The 14,776-nt window shown below is 35.7% G+C and overlaps 1 protein-coding gene and 1 non-coding gene across 14 annotated transcripts in view; both read left to right on the top strand.

The window, feature by feature from the left end:
• The window catches only part of CEP112 (centrosomal protein 112), a 416,092-nt gene that overhangs the window by 238,784 nt on the left and 162,532 nt on the right, over nucleotides 1-14,776 (top strand). The window lies entirely within an intron of this gene.
• TRNAE-CUC (transfer RNA glutamic acid (anticodon CUC)) lies at nucleotides 5,919-5,990 on the top strand. Its single transcript has one exon. It is a non-coding gene; the product is annotated as a tRNA-Glu (tRNA).

Here is a 14,776-nt window from a genome sequence, read left to right as displayed (position 1 = left end):
TCATGCACAAAAGTACAAATTATTATAGTGAATTAAGTTATTTTTCACCATTTCTTGGGGTTGCTGTATGGACATCAGAATTATCCAGGATGCTTTCCTGAGTGGGATGGATTAATAGTGAGGTAATCTCCCTCTCTCTTCTGACCCTCTGCCCTACACCTCATACAAGGTATTCTAACACCTAAGAGATCTTGGGAAGGCCCACCTGGCAGTAACTGTACTTCCACCTCAAAACTGTCTTTTAAGGTCATGTTGACATAGGAGGATACTGTGCTACTGTGTGAAGATACTCACTACCGATGCCTTCGTGGCTTTAAAAGGGTACTTACTTTAAGCTTCTTTCAAAATTCCTAGAAGTAGATTTACCAAGAATTACGCTGTTTTCTGCAGTGAGTGAGAGGACAGGAATATTAAGCTAGAAATCCTGGTGCTGACATGGTACTGACTTAAAACCTATCATGTGATTTTCTGCTTTAGTTTTAGCGTAGATTTAAAGAATTGGTTGTGTGTAGTGCACACAATGCACAAAAGTACACATGCCTGGGAGGAAATGCTGTTAGAAACAAGAATAAGAGAGCACGCACCGTGTCCATTCTGACAGCGGCACACCGGCAGGCAGCTTGGACTTTCACCGGAGGCGGGCAGCCCTTCCTTCCGCTGGCTCATTGTTTAAAGCCAGAGTGTTCTAGATTTTCTTATATTTAATTAAGCAGCCAAAACTTCGAATATCCTGCTTTAGTCAAGGCACCTGGTTATTAGCACAGTAATTAGTGTTTTCTTAATGGCACTAGTATAACATTTGGGCTCGTGTGACCCTAATGCATATAGAATGTTTGGATAGAGAGGCTAATAGAGAACCAGGAGAAAACTGGTTCTTTGCTTTCCTGGGAAAGGGAAGTATAGTAAGTGGAGAGAATGCTGAAAATCTGCTTTCCGATTACTTGAATGTCACTCTTTATAGAAGAAGTTTTCTAGTGGAGAAGAACCTACCCTGAATTTTATTTTTCTTCCAAGGCCAAATAGGTTACCTGTTGTTCCTGGAAACACTCTGTCAAAGGAATAGCTTTAAGGGTTTCTAGATGCTGCAAATAACATGTTCCCGACCTGTGGTCCTGTTCGTTAGCCCTGATACTCTACCAAAGTGAGTTGTGGATAATACGTCCGTGTTTGCTCTTTAATACTTTATGTTGCATTCTCAAGATGAGATTATTAAGAGTGCTGTTTGAAGATAGTGTCTTTGTAGTGTCCCAATTCTCCAGGGGACTGTTCCCACTTTTATAATTCCATGCGAGTCTAGAAAATATATACATATTTATATTTTGTGCTTCTGTTCATTATTAATATATTTAATCTATAAAATAAATGCTCATACACAGTCATTTTAAGTGTAGTAGACATTTCATTTGCAAGTTTCCAAATTAGGCCAATGAGAACTTCCTTTTTTCCCTATTAATTGTAACTTAACCTAAAAGCAAATTGCTGTTGATTTTCACTCACTTTCCTCAAGACCTATTTGCAATTAGATGATTTGGGTGGTTCTTTTAGAATAAAACTATAAATTTCAATATCAGTTATGAATTTTTAGTAGTATCATCATTATTCACAAAAAACAAATGCAGACATAATATTTGCCAGTTCATGTGTCTCATTATATGTTCTGCTTCTCCTTTTGAAGTTTTTTTTCCTCCAGATAGGCATGTAAATTAATGAGTGCTTTTCTTTTGTACTTTCACCCTATTTCTTTTTTTCTTTTTTATTCTCCACCTAGAGTGCTCTCTTCTTTTGCAGGTAAAAAATATATTTTATTTCTTGACATAAGCCCTTTGTAGTATGTTCCAAAACTGAGTATTAATTGTTCTAAAAAGTTTTAATCAAGTTAAAGTTTTTCTTGCCTTTCCTATATGTTAGGCTCTGTCCTCTCCTTCATCATGTAATTTAGTAGTGTCATTGTGATCAACGATACCACATTTTAATTTTGTGTATAGAATTCCTTCCAGAGCTAAGCTATTCATTTGGAATTTGGGGCAGTTTAAACTCCTTTCTCATCTTTACAAGTTGCAGAGGTAATATTTTTCCTGAACTGCAAGGTGGGCAAATGATTATATTTTTAATTACTGGGTCTAATAACTGTAGAACAAGAGTCTAGAAACACAAATGTACCTTAAATATCCTAAACATGCATATTGGATCTTAGAGAAATCTTTGAATAACCATAAGGTAAATCTGCTGACTCTTCTTTCTAAATATCTCTGAGTCACTGAAGGGATTTTTTAAATGTTTTCCATTTGACAGAACATAGACATTATGAGTCAAGAAAGTTCTGTTTGCAGCCTAGATGCAGCAGGTTATAAACAGGAAATATGCTGCCCTAGGAATCTGAAGACCTGGTTTCTTACCCAGACTTTTATGTGACTTTCCCTGCATCTCTTAATGTTTCTCTTTTCTGCTTTTATCAACTACCTGTCTTTCCTATGGCTTATGGGAACAACTTTAAAAGCTTTTTAGCCCTATAAAAACACTAAAAAATATAAACTTTTATTCTAAAACTCAGGAAAAAAATTAACTCACATGTAAAGTAATTTTGTAATACTTGGCTTAATTTGAAATCATTAATTTCCAAAATATGTTAAAAGATATATTGAATGTTGTAGGATATAATTATACAGTAAAATAGGCTTTTATTTTAACTCTTTAGATGAATTTCAGGTTTTAAATTATAATCAACATTGGATCTCATGTAAGATATAGTTTTATGCTTGGTATAAGTTTAATGTCTGTAAAATAGATATAGATATTTCTAAAATATTATTTTTTGTTGATCCAACTGCATTTTTCTAATATATCCCACTCTGGACTTTTTTTTTTTTTAACATCTTTATTGGAGTATAATTGCTTTACAGTGTTGTGTTAGTTTCTGCTGTATTGACTTTTTAATATAGATGCTATCCTTCCTTGAAGTCTGAATATCTACTTTCACATCAATTCTATATATTTAATCAGATCCCCCAAATTCACGTTTCATTCAAGGTATTCCTTTTATTCAAAAATAAAATGAGACATTTGGAGTAAAATTAAAGTTCTAGAAGAATAAGATCTGAAGTTGCTTCGAAAATAACTGACATAAGGAGTGATCAATAACCGAGTATAACAGAAAGAATCTATTATCTGTATTTTAATTTTTAAAATACAATATTTAATAATAAAATATATAATACTATAAATTTATAGCAAGTATATTATATATTTAGATTATATATTATAACTAACAAAAACCTTACTAGTCATCAGGTTGTTTTCCCCACAAAATTATTTTTAAAAACATCCATTGGTTACGTTTTTCCATCGTAAGCTGGCAGCTGCCAACACTGAAAGTTATCTTCTAGTATTTTCTGTTGACAACGAGCTCAGTGAGGTTTTAGAGACATCTAACTGAGGACAAATTTTAAATGTTTACATAAAGCACATTTAAAGCAGGAAATATATTAATAAATAAAGCTAAGTTATATAATGAACTCCTACTTATTAATAGACCCTAAGGCGAAAGAGCACTTCCATCCTGTTCTCTGTGCTAATTCTCACCTCTGTGACCCGGCAAAGGACGTTCATGGAAGGCCGGTTCTTAGGTTCCTCACCCTTGATGGTGGCAGGGCACCTCCAGTGAGTAGGCACTGAGGGGCACGGGCTGTTCTCTTGAAATGCAGCCCCGCTGAGGATTCTGCTTCCTTGATAAGCCCTGTGTATAGATGAGAACACAGCTCTTCAAAAACGGACCCTGAGAATCATGAATAGATACAGACAACCCAGCTCCTTAAAATAGGATGTGATGAGGCAATGGCCGTTGAGATGGATGGGCTCATAGATGGGCAGACAAACCAGTGACTGACACAGCTGACCAGAGAGCTCTGAACTACCTGAGGATCGAACGTCTCGGAAGACCCGAGACCTAAGTCAACGTGAGAGTCCTCTAGAGATGCTTGCCATTCTGTGAGCACCTCTGCTTCAGATCATACTACGTTCCAACCTCCTGATCCTGACTTCCTACCATTTTGTTTCTCTTTAATCCTCCCTAATCCGTATTGTTTGATCCTACGACTGCCTGAACCATGGTGTTCATTACATACCAGTTGTGCTGGTTCAAAACAGAGCTGATTGGTGTTTAATTATTGTATTTAATTTGTTATAAACACACTAATCATCTATCATTATTTTTGATACTTTTTTCTTTGGGAGACAAAAGCGATGTTTTCTTACAAGGTTAAACTGTTTTATGCTAAGGTTCCTCTGAGAGTTGTTTACAACAAAAAGAGAACATTCTGTTGCACATGATATTTATAAAATAATCTGAGAAGGTTAAAAGACCATAAGTTAAAATAATGTGTTTTCTTTCATCTGTAGGCTTAAATCCAAAGATATATTTATTGTGTCCAGCATAATGAAAATAGAGAAATTATTTTTGATCAATTTTGTATGACTTAAAATAATGTTTAGTGGCCTTAATATTAACCATAAAGTATTAAAATATATTCTAGAACTATTAATATGTTGTTCTAAAGAAAAGATATTTTAAATTAACTTTTTTTCATGATAAAAGTAAAGAATAAGGAAACAATGTGGTATCTGAAGACATGATTGAAATTGAGGGTTCCCTATGAAATAGCCCCAACAAAAGGAAAAATTGTAGGATTTAAAAAATTTTCATAATAAATAGAAAGACTATATTAAAATAAGTGTTGTTAAAATTTATTTTAACAACAAGAAGTTTTTCCTTGTTAGAAGCATTCTCCTTGCCACCTGGGCTTAAACCCCTGCGACATCTTTTGAAATTTATTTATTATGTTGTGTTTGATACTTACGAAGAATATATGTCATAAATAACACTTCATTACTAATGCATACAAACAAAATGAACGTCATGAACCAACCTCCCGTGTTAAGAGTTAGAAAAACATTATTATTCAAACTCTCACCTCTACTGTATTCTTCTTTCCTTCCATACTCTTGGCATCCCTGTCCCTGAGGCAGCCGTTGTTCTTGTGTGTTGATAGTTTCCTAACATTGTTTTCAGTACAGCTTCATCACGTGTATGTTCTCTAAGCAGCATACTCTTTCCTTTTGCTTGTTTTTTAATTTTATAAATATGATTACATATTATAGGTAATCTGTTATTTGCATTTTCACTTACATTGTATTTGTAATATTCACCCATTGTCGTGTGTAGCTCTGGTTTATTCATTTTGCTGGATATAATATCCCATTGTATGACCAGCAGTCAGTTAATTGTGATGGAAACCTGAGCCATCTCTAGTTATGTAGTTTTTAAAAAGCTACGATGTATATTCTTGAACATGTCCCTGGAGTACACATGAAGAGTTTTCTCTATAAAACGTTGGGACATAGCTTACGAAAATGTCCAGCTTCTCTAGGTAAAGCCAAATTAATTTACAGTGGGGTTTTACAGCTTTACACTCACATCAGTAGTGTGTAAGAGCACCATCCTTGCCAACATTTGGTACTGTCAGACGTCTACATTTCTGCAGATAGAGTGATTGTAAAATGATACTGCATTTTCTGAAGAGTGATAAAGTAGGATACTTTTTCATATGTTTACCATTAAAATGTTGCCTCTTACGAAGTTCCTGTTCATGTTGCTTCCTCATTTTTCTGTGGGGTTGTTTATCTTTATTTATTGGTGTGCTTTACAAAATCTGGATACTATTCTTTTGTTAATTACCTATATTGTGAATCTCCCCTTCCAGGTTTTGATTTATCTTTTCATTAGCTCTGTGGTGTCTTTTGATGAATGAAGGTTCTTAATTATATTTTATCTAATTTATCAACCTTTTCAAGTTAGTGCCCTTTGAGTTATGTTTAAGAAATCCTTCCTTACCTTGAAGTAAAAACGCCATCTCCCAGGGAATTCCCTGGTGGTTCAGTGGTTAGGACTCAGCACTCTCACTGCCGTGGCCTGGGTTCGATCCCCGGTCAGGGAACTAAGATCCCGCATAATGTGCGGCCAAAAAAAAAAAAAAAGCCATCTCCCATATTTTAAAAAATTTTGTCTTTCACATTTGGTCTCTAATCCACTAAGCATTATTTTTAAAATGATCCTTTGTTGAGATGTAATTTCCATTCCATGCAATTCACCCATTTAAAGTGTACAGTTTGGTGAGTTTTAGTCTATTCGCGGAGTTGTGCAGCCATCACCCATCAATCTTAGAGCATTTTATCACCTCCTCTCAAAACACTGATAGCCGTTAACAGTTACTCTCCGTTTGCCCCAAACATTCCAGCCCCAGGTATCCACTAATCTATTGATAAATCCTCTCTCTGGATTTACCTGTTCTGACTAGTTCATATGGTGGAATCATGCCACATGTGGTCTTCTGTGACTGGCAATTTTATTCAGTATGTTTGCAAGGTTCATATATGTTGTTGTGTGTTTTAGTTCTCAGTTTCTTTTAATTGTTGAATAATATTCTGTTGTTTGTATATACTAGACTTTATCTGTCCATTCATCCGTTGATGGACATTTTGGTGGTTTCTCCTTTTTGGCTGTTATGAATGACGCTGCTTTGCACGCTCTGTGCACGTTTCTGTGGGGATGTGTTTTGTTTCTCTTGGACACGTAGCTAGGAATGGAGGGGGTTTATTTTCGTCTATTGTGTAAGATGAGGATATGATTTCTTTTTTTCCCATTTGAATCACTTATGATCTCAGCACCGTTTTGAGACTAGTTCATTACTTGCCTACTGAGCTGCAACGCCAGCCCTGCCCCACGGGAGCTCGTTTCTGGGCTCCCCGGTCTCTGTGATAACACGACACTGTTCATTTCAGTAACATTATTCTAGGTCCTGATATCAGGGTGGAATGCCACAGCACCTGTTCTTCTTTAGGAACAGCATGGTACTGTGTTCATTCCTGTACATTTTAGATCCCACTTGCCAAGTTTTTGGAAAGCTTTTGTTGAAACTTCAGTTGGATTTGCATTGATTCTGTAGATCACTTCGGGGAGAGCCGATGGAGAGACTTTTCATCACTGCGATGTACCTGTCGGGTATTTAGAGCTTCTTTAATGTTGTTCAAAAAGGGTTATAGTTTTTTCTTCAGAGTTTTGTACATCATTTGGTAGATATATCTGAGAAACTTATATTTGTTATACGTAACTATAAACGGTGTTTTATAATTTTTTCGGGTGTATAAAAATTACAAATGATTTTTAAACATTGGTCTTTGATTCAGATACCTTTGTAAACTCTGTTATTATTTCTAGTAACTTGTGCATTGATTTTACTTTTTCTCAATAGACAATTACAGCATCCATGATTAAAGACAGTTTTGTTTTCATATTTTTTTTCTTGTCTTGCACTTATGAATACAAGCAGTGGTAGCAGGCATTCTTTGCTTCTTCCTGGTTTTAAAAGAGCTATTTTGAAACTTCACAATAAAGAATGAATAAAATTTGCTGAGTTTTTGGTGAATACTTTTATCTGGTTAAGAATGGTCTCTTCTATTCCTATTTTACTAAGAGTTTCTATGGTGGAATTTTATCAAATGTCTTTCTGTGTATTGAGATAATCATAAGGCTTTTTCTTTTAATACATAAATGGAATAAATCATATTATAGGTTATTGTCTAACATTAAACCAACATTATGTACCATCCAATTTTTTCATGATGTAATGTCGTTGGATTCAATTTGCTAATAATTGTTGAGAGAGATTGACCTGAGATTTTTCTTTTTTGGACGTGTTTTTCATTGATGTTGTGCTAGTCTCATAATTTGAGCTGCTGAATAAACCTCCTTTTTCTATTCTCTGAAAGAATTAGTGTGCGAGTGAGGTATTTGTTTCTTGAATATTCGGTGGAACTGGCCAATAAAGCCATCTGGGCTTGATATTTTATTTCTGGAAAGATTTTTGACTACTATTTAAATTTTTTTAGTGGTTATAGGATGATTCACATTTTGCAGTTTTTTCTAGTCAGTTTTGGAAAAATTTTATAGTTTAGGAATTTTTCCTTTTCATCTAAATCTGACATTTATTGGCATTTATAGAATTTTATAAATGTTATACTGCCCTTGCATTCTCTGCAACTTGCTGTTTACATATTTTATTTTTATGCATTACTGGGCTTGATTTGCTAATAATTTATTTGAGATTTTTATGTCTGGTTCATGACTGAGTTGGCCTATAATTTTTATTTCTCTTCCTATTCCTGTTATCCTTTGGTATCAATATTATGACTTCTGAAATAGTTTCAGTGTATATTTCTCATTTTCTGTTCTCTGGAAAAGTTTGTAAAAGATTAGAATGATCTATCTCCTGGGTTATTTTTCTAGAACTCACCTACAAAATTATCTGAGCTTAGTGTTTTCTTAGTGTGAGAGATTCTTAACTGTTCTTTCAATTTTTTTAATTGGATTGTTTTAGTTGATTGTTTCTTCATTCTTTATTTTCCTAGGAATCTGTTTCACCTAGGATCTCCAATTATTGGCATAATATTGTTATGGTATCACCTTATTATCTTTTTGATCTGTGATGGATCCCGTACTATGTTGTTCTTAAATTTTAATATTAGTTATTATCTCTTTTTTCTAGATAATATTGCCATACTTTATTTTTATCTCTCATATTTGTTTATTTGTGCCTTCTTTCCTGTTTCCTTCATCAGTCTTACTGGAAATAGTTCTATCTTGCTAATTCCTTAAATTGGCTGCCTATTTCACTAATAATTCGCCTTTTAAAAATAAGTAGCATGTTAAGGCCACCTATTTCCTTCACTTTAGTTTCATCCTTCAGGATTTGATAAGGCATATTTTCATTATCAATCATTTCTCAGAATTTAAATGTTATGAATTTATTTGATTAGGAAATGTGTTAACACCAATCAGAATTTAAAAGTCATAAAAATAGAGTGAAATATCTCCCATGCGCCCCTGTCAGCACTAACCCCCTCATTCCCAATTAAAACAGCACAAATATAAAAAGTGTGTGTGTCTTCTTCCAGAGATTATTTCTAAGTACATTTAATTTTTATCTTAACTTCATTTTGAAGCGTGAGTTATTTAAGGTGTATATTTTAAATTTCGAAGTATATGAGATGTTATTTTGGTTTTGTTGTTGCTATTTTTGTCATGGTTCTTAATTTAGTTGCAATCTTGTTAAAGAATATCTTTGATACCACCAATTTCTTGCAACACGTTGACACCTGAATTTGGCATGTGTTTGTTTGTGTGTATGATGAACTCTTTTACTGGAACGGTGGATTTGACCATTTTCCCCTGTAGTTCTGTTAAATTTGTTGTATATATTTTAAGGTTGTTTTATCACATGTGTACAAACTTAGATGTGTCTCTCTGGTGAATGACATTAAAAAATAATTTAGTGATACTCTATTTTGAGACTACCTTTCATTAATAATTTACTGGTATAACTTTTTTCATCTCTTTGGTTTCAATTTCATGTCTTCATTGTTCTCATAAAAAACATAGATGAATTTTATGTTAAAAAATTTAAACTATTACACTCTTTTAATTAGTAATTTTGGTCCATTTACATGTATTGTGATTTTTGATATACCATCTTACTTTTTTCATCTTTCCTACTTTCTTCTATGCTTCTTTTTGCCCCAGTTTTTAAAATAGACTATTTTAAAAACAGTTTTATATTTATGGAGAAAATGAGAGGATAAGGTATAGAGAACTCCCGTTTATCCCACACCCAGTTTCCCCTTATTAACATCTTACATTAGGACGGTACGCTGCTTACAACTTTGCCGCATCATTAACTAAAATCCATACCTTATTCAGATTTCCTTAGCTTTTACCTAATGCATTTTGTCTGTTCCAAGATTCCACCCAGAACATCAAATTAATTTTAGTTATCATATCTCCCTAGTCTCCTCTTCACTGTGATTGTCAGATTTCCCTTATTTTTGATGATCTTCTGATGATCAGAATTTGTAAAATACCCTTCTATAGTAATGTGGAATTCTTTTGCAAGGAAGATATGTCTCTTCTCCCTTATTATTAATGAAATCATTATATCAGTATGTACTCATAGATATTTATTTCACCTTGGGATAGAATCCGATGCTAGTTTCTCACATTGTTCCGGCTTTGGGCTTTGGGCTCCGGGCTCCGTCAGTGTGCACTTCTAGGACAGCAGGGTGTTCCAGGCTCAGCTCAGGTATTTTCTGCCCATTTGCCCAAGGACCACTGGTTCCTTTCACTGGAGGATGGTATGAGAAACCAAAATCTGGGACTTGGTGTGCTTATTGCTACTGGGATGTCACTTACTGAGTGTAATCTGTTTTTTACCCACTTTGTCTGCTTTTAAGTTTTTCACTTTGTCTTTCATGTTCTGCCATTTCATTACCCAGTATCTAAATGTGGATTTCTTTTCTTTCCTTCTTTCCTGTTCTTTTTTTTATTTTCTATTTTTCCATCTTGCTTGATATTTATCCTGCTCACTATTTCTGTGGAGTCTTGCTTTTCCTCAGTTCTGGAAAGTTCTCGGTCATCATCTTTTCATGTCTGCCCTGTCTTCCCTTCTCTCTCCTCTCCTTCTGGAACTATAGGTATATATCAGATCTTACTTTCTATTCTGTAGCTTTAAACATCTCACTATTGTTTTTCTGATATTATTGTGCTGTATTGTGGGTAGTTTATTAAGGTCTCCTGTTTCACTGCTTCTCACTTCTGCTCTGTTCAAGCTGCCTTCACTCATCCATTCTATCTTTTATACAAAATTTTTATTTGGTTCTTTCTCAAAGCTTGGAATTTTTGTTTAATCTCTTCTGGTTTACTCATTTTGTGACTCCGTCCTTTGTTTCTTTAAACACTTAACACATGTTTATTTTATATTATTTTTCTGATAATTCCCGTATCTGACGGACTTGCTTGTGGGAATGTTTCTGCTGACTCTTACCAATGGTGTTTTTTGGAGGGACTTAGTAATTTTTTATTAGGAGCTCATATTTGGTTTATCTTAATTTGTGGAAACCTGGAGACATTAAAATGAAGAAGCTTTTCCCCAGAGGGAACTTGTTTTACCTTCAGGTGGAAGCTGATAGCACTACAGACCTGAAGCCACTTCTGTCCTGCTCCAGGCTCCCCACCTTGGTCGGTGGTGTCATGTTCAGCTCACACATCGCTTTCCCTTGAAGCAGCAAAGTAGACGAGGACATTTTCCCTCAAAGATACCTGGCCTTTGATTGTGCTTACTGCTTATTACCCTGTGTCTGGCACGTGCAGTTTTACATGTATGTGGTTTTTGTTGTTTTGTTTTTCCCTTTGAATGTTTCTCTTACTTCCAGTGAGCAAAGAAGGAAGCATTGAGTTTTATACAGGATCTAGATGTTTCGTCTCATGAGGGTGTATCTAGTCTGGCAAACTACTTGAAACAAACATCCTCAGTCACCAGCATGCCTCACTCCTCCTTGCCTTCAACATGCACTTAGCTGCTTAGTTCTCTGAATTCTGCCTCTAAGACTGCATTCCCGTCTGTTCCGCTTTTTCCCCACTGCTGGCCTTCTTGCCTGAGTGTGCCGAGTCATTGTGTAAACTGCCTCCGGGTTCATCTTTCCTGGTACAAATGCAGTGGCATTGCTTGGCTCCCTGGCCCCCATTCCCTCTCCAGCAGCCAAGTTAAATCTCGTCGCTGCTTCTTCAGTTCCTGAAATCCAACCCATGTAGCTTAACGTTTGAAATCCTTCAATAACCTCACCAAGTTTCTCTTTTCTGAGTTTCCCTTCTTCCTCTTTAATGCTCTGTTTTTCTTCTTACATGTGGCTCATTCTTTCTGCCTGAAATGTCCTGTATCTATCCCTGTCCCCAGATGGTGCTAATTTCTCTCTTAAGGTCCATCTCAGATGCATTCAGTTTTATTCAGTCTTCCAGAATCCTTCCAAGCTCAAAGTAGCTCCTCCCTCTTTTGACCTCTTATGGCCCTTTGTCTTCATGCCTTGTGTGTGTGTGTGTGTGTGTGTGTGTGTGTGTGTGTGTACATGTATGTGTAGCTTATGTATTATAGTCTAAAGTATTTTAGGGAAGATTTTTTTTGGAAGTCATTTATCACAGTGGCTTCCACATCATAGATCTTAATAAATAGTGAATTATACATAACTATAAATGAAAGAGAGGCACAAACAAAATATTTCAGCTTGTGGTGATGATTACCCATAAACTTTCTATGAATGTACAAAGGTGACCTCATATATCAATAAGTTGTTGATGTGTCTTTATTCCCAAAGTGCCTGTAGAATGATTTTTCAATTTTGAAAATAATCTAAATGATTATTTCTTAACCATGAACATGTCCTCAACTTAAATACATTTTGCTTTCATAAAGTGCATTTAAAGTTTTTGTTTGGGATGATAATCCTGGCATCCATAATCCTTTATAAGACGTTTCAACCTCTTCTTTTCTAGGACTTGTCAGATTCAGGGTGGCTTAAAGAATCATTAACTTTCTAAGGAAACTGGTTTATATTGTTGGGGGGGGTTTGTAATAAATTTTTTAATCATGTTAAAATACACATAATGTAAAATTTGCCATCTTAACCATTTTCAAGTGTACAGGTCAGTGATACTAAATACGTGCACCTTGTTGTGCAACCACCACCACCATCCATCACATAACTCTTTTCATCTTATAAAACTGAAACTCAGGGCTTCCCTGGTGGTGCAGTGGTTGAGAGTCCGCCTGCCAATGCAGGGGACACGGGTTCGTTCCCCGGTCCGGGAGGATCCCACGTGCCGCGGAGCGGCTGGGCCCGTGAGCCATGGCCGCTGAGCCTGCGTGTCCGGAGACTGTGCTCCGCAACGGGAGAGGCCCCAACAGTGAGAGGCCCGTGTACCGCAAAAAAACAAAACAAAACAAAACAAAAACTGAAACTCTGTACCCATTAAACAATAACTCTCTTTTCTTCCCACCCCCCAACCCCTGACAATCACCGTATACTTTCTATCTGTATGATTCTGACTAAGTACCTCATACAAGGAGAATCATACAGCATTTGTCTTTTGGTGACTTGCTTATTTTACTTAGCATAATGTCTTCAAGATTCATATGTATTGTAGCATATTGCAGGATTTCCTTCCTTTTTAAGGTTGAATAATATCCCACGTTTTGCTTGTCCATTTATCCGTCAATGGACTTTTGGCTTGCTTCCACATTTTCTGGTCTATATGTTTTTAAACTGCTAATTGAGAGTCAGCTTGACTAAAAGTTGTCCTGACGGTTTGTCTCTTAGAGACACAAGCTTTATTAGATTTTGAATTTTGGGAATAAATCTGCTCTTTCATATCAGTCACGTAGATGCAGTTTTATAGCTTTACTATTTATAATATTGAAGAAATGACACATCTATTCCAAATCCATCTTGGCAGTCTCATCACTCTAGCTATCAGCACATGCTAATGACTAAAATATTAAATACCTAAGGGAAGCCTTTGGCATCAGGTTTTTTCATTTAATGTTTATTTTTCCATAATTAGTTGATACATTTTTCAGCATAATTTTTCTATTTGAAAATCGCCATTGGATTGAAGCCAGTTCATATCAGTGTTGCCAGCAATTTAAAATGTCTTCCTCTAAGTTACCATTACATACCTAGTCAACTGATAAAAATACACAGAATGGTGAAGTGCAGCCCTGGAAGGGTGTGGAGGAACAAGTACACATATACGTGTTGTTCACATTGGAAGTGGGTTCAGTGTTTTTGCAGAGCAATTTGGAAAAAAAGTTAAAACGTTATTCTTAGAGTTTCTCCAAATAATTTTAGAGGACTGCTGTGAGCCTAAAAGCCTAATATTGTAGGCTTTTATAACCTAAAAGCAAAATATTGTAATTCATTCCCTGATGTCGCCTATGTAATAATAATTGGAAATAAGGCAGATATTCAAGAATAATATGATTAAGTAAATTATGATACACTGTAATGATGAAACACCAAACAGCCACTAAAAATACCAAATACACTCATAAATGAGACTAAAGATAAAAAATTAGTTGTGGGGAAAGGTAGAACGGTATCTACTCAGTGATTATACCATTAAAAATATTTTTATGTACATTGACAAACATTGAAATTCAGTTTGCAGTGGTGTCAGTGCCTGTGGAAAACTAACTTTTTTTGTTCTTTTTATTTTTTGTAAAGATTTAATAACCTTGTGGCTTTTGGATGTTAACTTTGTATTAATCATAGTGAAGGTTAAGGATTAGAAGTGCACAGTAAGAATAAGTGAATAAAATACATACTATACTGCTTATGAATATCCTTCTTCATGGGAAATTTTACTACTTTGACACAGTGTAGTATGTGATAAAAAGCAAAGGTTTTCAAATCAGATTGAACTTGGATAAAGTCTTTCCGCGTCTCTTTTTCTCAGACCCCATGACGTAGTTTGTCCGGGATGCTACAACAAAACACCGCACACTGGGTGGCTTATAGAAAACAGACATTTGTCACAGCTCTGGGTTCTGGAAGTCGAGGTCAAAGCAGCAGCGTGGTCGCGTTCTGAGGGACATCCTCCTGGTTTGCAGCAGTGCCTTCTCACTGTGTGCTCACGGTGGAGGGCAAGGGAGCTCTCGGGGGTCTCTTTTATAAAGGCCCTAGTCCCATTTCATAAGGGCATTAATCACCTCCTAGGGGCCTCACCTCCTAGAACCATCAGCCTGGGCATTAGATTCTCAGCTTGTGAATTCTGTGGGGACACTGGCATTCAGAGCGTAGTACTCTGTTACCCCCATGCCGTCACTTCCTCTGTCCTCCA

This window comes from Lagenorhynchus albirostris, chromosome 20 (genome assembly GCF_949774975.1).
Source record: "Lagenorhynchus albirostris chromosome 20, mLagAlb1.1, whole genome shotgun sequence".
Taxonomy (NCBI): Eukaryota; Metazoa; Chordata; class Mammalia; order Artiodactyla; family Delphinidae; genus Lagenorhynchus; species Lagenorhynchus albirostris.
This window is presented reverse-complemented; position numbering and strand designations above follow the sequence as displayed.